This window comes from Cervus canadensis, chromosome 8 (genome assembly GCF_019320065.1).
Source record: "Cervus canadensis isolate Bull #8, Minnesota chromosome 8, ASM1932006v1, whole genome shotgun sequence".
NCBI lineage: Eukaryota > Metazoa > Chordata > Mammalia > Artiodactyla > Cervidae > Cervus > Cervus canadensis.
The window spans coordinates 77424191-77431949 of NC_057393.1; positions in this window are offsets into that span (position 1 = coordinate 77424191).

The following is a 7759-nucleotide window of genomic DNA, read 5'->3' on the forward strand; positions in this document are numbered from 1 at the left end:
GGAATGCCTCAGGGCAAACAAGCAGGAGAGTAACACAGGGCTACTCATCAGCAGACAGACTGCATAAAGTCATAATGAGCTCACAGCCACTTCTAAAAACAAATCTTGACACAGGTTTACCCACCAGAGGGACAATACCCAGCTCCACCCACCAGTTGACAGGCACCAGTCTCTACCATCAGGAAGCCTGCACAAGCTCCAGGACCAAACACACCCACCAGGCAGCAGACACCGGAGGCAGGAGGAGTTACAACCCTACAGCCAGCAAAAAGGAGACCACAAACACAGAAAGTTAGAAAAAATGAGATGGCAGAGAAATACGTTCCAGACAAAGGAACGTCATTTAAAACAATCACAAAAACAACTAAGTGAAGATAGGCAACCTTCCTGAAAAAGAACTTAGAGAAATTATAATAAATATGATTCAAGATCTCAGAAAAAGAATAGGGCACAGATAGAAAAGATACAAAAGATGTTTGAAAAAGAGGATTTAAAGACAAAACAGAGACGAACAATATAGTAACTGAAATGAAAACACACCAGGACTTCCCTGTTGGTCCAGTGGTTAAGAATCCACCTGCTAATGCAGAGGACGAATTTAATCCCTGATCCGGGAATATTCCACATGCTGCAGGGCAACTAAGCCTCTGTGCTCTAACTACTGAGCCCACACTCTGGGGGTAAACAAGCCACAGCTACTGAGCCTGTGTGCCCTAGAGCCCATGCTCTGCACTAGAGAAGCCACTACAATGAGAAGCTTGTGAACCGCAACTAGAGAGTAGCCCTGGCTTGCTGCAACTAGAGAAAACCCACACACAGCAACAAAAACCCAGTTCAGCAAAAATGATCAATAAATAGAATTTAAAAAACACATACACTAGAAGGAATCAATAGGAGAATAAGTGAGGCAGAAGAACAAATAAGTGAGCTGGAAGACAGAATGGTAGAAATGACAACCTTGGAACAGAATGAAGAAAGAGGAGTGCACAGAAAGGAGGACAATCTAAGAGATCTCTAGGACAACATTAAGTGCACCAACATTTACATTATAAACATCCCAGAAGGAGGAGAGAGAGAGAAAGGGCCCAAGAAAATATTTAGAGATTATAGGTGAAAATTTCCCTAACATGAGAAAGAAAACATTCACTAAAGTCAAGGAAGCACAGAGTTCCATCCAAGATAAACTCAAGGAGGAATAGTTCAAGACACATATTAATCAAATTGACAAAAATTAAAGACAAAAAATATTAAAAGCAACAAAGATAGCAAATAACATACAAAAGAATCCTCATGATGTTATCAGCTGACTTTTCAGCAGAAACTCTGCAGCCAGAAGGCAATGATACAATACATTCGAAGTGATGAAAGGGAAAACCTATAAGGAAGAATACCCAGAAAGGTTCTCATTCAGAATCAACAGAGAAATCAAAAGCTTTATAGACAAGCAAAAGCTCAGAGAATTCAGCATCACCAAACCATATTTACAATAAATCCTAAAGGAACTTCTCTAGGTGGAAAAGGCCACAACTAAACTCAAGAAAAATATGAATGGGAAAGCTCACCAGTAAAGGCATGCATAAAGCAAAGATAGAAAATCATCCACAAAGAAACATGATATCAACACCAACGGTTATGAGAAGAGGAAAGGACAAATGCAGAATACTGGAAATGCATTAGAAGTGAAGAGAACAGCAACTTAAAATTATCTAGCATGTATATAGACTGCTATATCAAAACCTCATGGTAACTGCAAACCAAAAATCTACAATAGATACACACACACACACACACACACACAGACTAAGGAATCAAAACCCAACAGTAAAGTTAATCATTAAATCACAAGAGAACAAAAAAGGGGCAAAAGGGAACTTTAAAAAATCCAAAACAATTAACAAAATGGCAATAAGAACATACATATCAATAATTACCTTAAATGTAAACAAATTAAATGCTCCAATCAAAAGACGTAGACTGGCTAAATGGAAACAAAAACAAGACCCATGTATTTTCTGTCTTCAAGAGACCCACTTTGGATCTGGAAACACATACAACAACATGAAGGGAAAAAAGAAGATATTCCACAGATGGAAATGAAAAGAAAGTTGGAGTGACTGTGCTCATATCAGACAAGATAGACTTTAAAATAAAGACTGTTACAAGAGTCAAAGAAGGGTACTATATAATGATCAAGGAATCAATCCAAGAAGAAGACAGAACAAGTGTAAATATGCATGCACCCAAAAGAGGAGGACCTCAACATACAAGGGAAATATTGACAGGCATACAAGAAGAAACTGACAGTGACGCAATAATAATAGGGGATGTTAATAGCCCAATTTCATCAATAAACAGATCATCCAGACAGAAAATAAATACAGAAACACAGGCCTTAAATGACACATTAGACTGGAAAGACTTAATTGATATTTATAGAACATTCAATTCGAAAGCAGTAAAATACACTTTTTTATCAAGTGCACAGGGAAGGTTTTCTAGGATAAATCAAATCTTGAGCTACAAATGGAGCCTTGGTAAATATAAGAAAACTGAAATCACATCAAGCATCCTTTCAGACCATAACAATAGGAGATGAGAATTACAATTCAATTACAGGAGGAAAAGTGAAAAAACACAAATATGTGGAAGATAAATAGTATCTTACTAGACAACCAATGGATCACTGAAGAAATCAAAGAGGAAATTAAAAAAAAATACCTACAGACAAATGACAACAAAACATGACAATCCAAAACCTATGAGATCCAGCAAAAGCAGTTCTAAGAGGGAAGTTTATAGCAATACAATCTTACGTTAGGAAATAAAACAGATCTCAAATAAATAACCCAATCATACACCTAAAGGAACTAGTGAAACAAGAACAAATAAAAACCAACATTAGTAGGAGGAAAGAAATCAAAGATCAGAGCAGAAACTAATGGAAGAGACAAAGAAAACAATAGAAAAGCTCAATAAAACTAAAAACTGGTTCTTTGAAAAGATAGATAAAATTGAGGAATCTCTAACCAGAATCATCAAAAAAGAAAGGGAGAGGCCTCAAATCAATAAAAGTAGAAAGGAAAAAGAGGTTACAGTGGACACCACAGAAATACAATGAATCATAAGAAACTTCTACAGGCAGCTATATGCCAATAAAATAGGCAATCTAAAAGAAAAGAACAAATTCTTAAAAAGGTACAACCATCCAAGACTGAATCAGGAAGGAACATGAAAATATGAACAGACCAATCACAAGCACTACAATTGAAACTATAATTTAAAAATTTCCAGTAGGGATTACTACCCTGGTGACCCAGTGGTTAAGAATCCACCTGCCAATGCAGGGAACACTGGTTAGATCCCTCGTCCAGGAAGATCCCACATGCCACAGGGCAACTAGGCCCCTTGTGCCACAACTACTGAGCCTGCAGTCTAGAGCCCAAAAGCCACAACTACTTAAGCCCTCATGCCTAAATCCTGTGCTCTGCAACAACAGAAAACACCACAATGAGAGGCCCACATACTACAGTGAAGAGTAGTCCCTGCTCGCTGCAGCTGCAGAAAGCCTGCAGGCAGCAACAAAGACCCAGCACAGTCAAAAATAAATGAAACAAAATAAAATTTTAAAAAATAAAATAAATAAAAACTTCCAAAAAAAAAAGAAGTCCAGGACCAAAAGGCTTCACAAGCTAATTCTACCAAACATTTAGAGAAGAGTTAGCACTTACCCTTTTGAAACACTTCTAAAAATGGCAGAGGAAGGAACACGCCCAGGCTCAACTCTATATGCCATGATGACCATGATACCAAAACCAGGCAAAAATACCACACAAAAAAAGAAAACCACAGGCCAGTATCACCAACAAACAGACACAAAAGTCCCCAACAAACTACTAATAAAACAAATCCAAATACATTAGAAGAATCATACATGATCTTTTGGCATGATCAAGTGGGATTTATCCCAGGGATGCAAGGATTTTTCAATATCTGCAAATCAATCATATTAACACACATTCATAAACTGAAAAATTTTAAAAAAATCATCTCAATAGATGCAGAAAAAGCTTTTGATAAAATTCAACACATATTTATGATAAAATATCTCCAGGAATTGGGCACAGAGGGAATTTACCCTCTACATAATAAAATCCATATATGACAAACTCAAGGCTAACATTCTCAATGGTAAAAAGCTGAAAGCATTCCTGAGAAGATCAGGAATAAGACAAGGATGTCCACTGTCACCACTGTTATTCTACATAGTTCTGAAGTTCTAGCCATGGTCATCAGAGAAGAAAAAGAAAAGGAATCCAAACTGGAAAAGAAGAAGTAAAATGGTCAATGTTTGCAGATAAAATTGGTACTATACATAGAAAATTCTAAAGATACTACCACAAAACTACTAGAGCTCATTAATGAATTCAGCAAACCTGTATGCAGGTCAAAAAGTAACAGCTAGAATAGGACATGGAACAATGGACTGGTTCAAAATTGGGAAAGGAGTACATCAAGGCTGTATGTTTTCACCCTGCTTATTTAACTTCTATGCAGAGTACATCATGCGAAATGCCAGGCTGGATGAAGCACAAGCTGGAATCAAGATTGCCAGGAGAAATATCAATAGCCTCAGATAAGCAGATGACACCACACTTATGGCAGAAAGGGAAGGGGAACTAAAGAGCTTCTTGATGAAGGTGAAAGAAGAGAGTGAAAAAGCTGGCTTAAAATTCAACATTAAAAAAATGAAGATCAAGGGGGGAAAAGATCATGGCATCCGGTCCTATCACTTTATGGCAAATAGGTGGGGAAACAATGGAAACAGTGACAGACTTTATTTTCTTGGACTCCAAAGTCAATGCAGATGGCAACTGCAGCTGTGAAATTAAAAGACACCTGCTCCTTGGAAGAAAAGCTATGACAAACCTAGATAGCACATTGAAAAGCAGAGACATCACTTCATGGACAGAGGTCCACATAGTCAAAGCTATGGTTTTTCCAGTAGTCATGTATGGATGTGAGAGTTGGACCATAAAAAAGGCTGAGCACTGAAAAATTGATGCTCTTGAACTGTGGTGTTGGAGAAGACTCTTGAGAGTCCCTTGGACTGCAAGATCAAACCAGTCAATCCTAGAGGAGATCAACCCTGAACATTAATTGGAAGGACTGATATTGAAGCTGAAGTTCCAATACTTTGGCCACCTGATGCAAAGAGCCAACTCATTAGAAAAGACCCTGATGCTGGGAAAGATAGAAGGCAGGAGGAGAAGGGGATGGCAGAGGATGAGATGATTGGATGGCATCATCAACTGGACAGACATGAGTTTGAGCAAGCTCCAGGAGATGGTGAAGGACAGAGAAGCCTGGTGTGCTGCAGTTCATGCAAACAGCTGGACACGATGAGCAACTGAACAACAACAACAAAGGAGGCAATATACCTGTACTCAGAAAACTATAAGATACTGTTGAAAGAAATAAGAGATGACAAATGAAGAAATACACTACATTCTTGGTAGAATTCGGGTTAGAAGAGTCAATATTGTCAAAATGACTATACTACCCAAAGCAATCTACAGATTAATGTAATCTCTATCAAATTATCCATAACATTTTTCACAGAATTAGAAAAAAAAAGTTATGATTTCTATGGAAACATAAAAGACCCCAAATAGTGAAAGCAATCCTGAGAAAGAAAAAGGGAGCTGGAAGAATCAGGCTCCCTGATTTCACAATATACTACAAAGCTATAGTTATCAGAACAGTATGGTACTTACACAAAAACAGAAATATAGGTCAATGGAACAAGATAGAAAGCCCAGAGATAAACCTGAACCCGTGCATCTATGGGCACTTAATCTATGACAAAGGAGGCAAGAATATACAATGGAGAAAAGAGAGTCTTCAATAGGTGGCACATGGAAAACTAGACACCTGCATGTAAACAAATGAAATTAGAACATTCATGAACAGCACATATAAAAATAAATTCAAAATTCACCAAGAGCCTATAAAGCTCTTAGAGAAACACATAGGAAAATTACTCTTTGACAAAAATTTCAGCAATATCTTTTTGGATACATCTCCCAGGGTAATAAAAATAAATACAATAATAAACAAATGAGAACCTGATTAAAATTAATAGCATCTGTACAACAAAGGAAACCATAAAATCAAAAGGCAATCCACAGAATGAGAGAAAATATTCCCAAACACAGTCATCAACATATATACAAACAGCACAAGCAGTTCAATATCAACAAAACAAATAACCAATTCAAAAATGGGCAGAAGGGACTTTCTTTGCGGTCCAGTGGTTAAGGCTCCATGCTTTCACTGGAGAGGGCAGGGGTTTGATTCCTGTTTGAAGAACTAAGATCCTGTATGCTACATGGCATGGCCCAAAAAGTAAAATAAAGAATATAATAAATGTTCTTAAAATTTTTTTTTAATGGACAGAAGATTTAAATAGATGTTTCTCCAAAGAAGACATATGAATGGCCAAAATGAACATGAAAAGATGCTCAATATCACTAGCTATCAGAAAAATGCAAATCAAAACTACAGTGATAAATCACCTCACACCAGTTAGAATGGCCATCATCAAAAAGTTTACAAACAATAAACACTACAGAGGGTGTGTAGAAAAGGGAACCCCTCCTACACTGCTGGCAGGAATGTAAACTGGTACAGCTACTGTGGAGACCAGTAAGAGGGTTTCTTTAAAAATAGAACTACCATGTGATCTAGAAACCCCACTTCCATATGTATATCTAGAGGAAATCACAATTCAGAAAGATACATGCACAGTATTCACCACAGCACTATTTACTATAGCCAAGACACAGAAGCACCCTAAATGTCCATTGACAGAGGAGTGAACAAAGAAGATGTGGTATATGTATACAGTGGAATATTACTAAGCTACAAAAAATGAAATAATGCCATTTGCAGCAACATGCATGGAAATACAGACTATTATACTAAGTGAAGTAAATCAGACAGAGAAAGATAAACACATAATATCACTCATAGGTGGAATCTAATTTTTTAAAAATGATACAAATGAACTTATTTACAAAACAGAGACAAAATTTGCTTATGGTTTAACAAAGCAGAAATGTGGTGTGGGAAGGAATAAATCAGGAATTTGCAATTAACATACACACACTACTATATATAAGATAGATAACCAACAAGGACCTGGTGTGTAGCACAGGGAACTGTACTCAATATTCTGTGATAAATAATATGAGAAAGAATCTTAAAAAGATTGAATATATGTATAACTGAATCACTTAGCTGTATACATGAGACTACTACCACACTGTAAATCCACTACACTGTAATAAAATTTATATAAAAATATAAATGAATACTATTATTAATCATTTTTACTGGGATCAAATATATCTGTATTTAAATAAATATAATAAAATGGTGATTTTGCTTCTTCCACTGACTTAAAAAATAAAAATACAGTTTTTATTACTATTCTCAACATTTTATCTTGAGAATGCTTCTGAAAATAATTATAATGACTATGCAGTTTTCATCAAATAAATAAAATTATGATTTTTTAAAAAAAATTTAATAAAATAAAAACTTCAGTTGATTTTACAATCACCCAAAAGACAAGGTCACAGTGAAGTAATGAATTTTCTATTTCAAAATAAAAATAAATTATAATATCATCAAACATATGCTTTTAAAAACCATAGAGAAATCATAATCTAAAAAGCGAGATTCATGGAACTGTAAA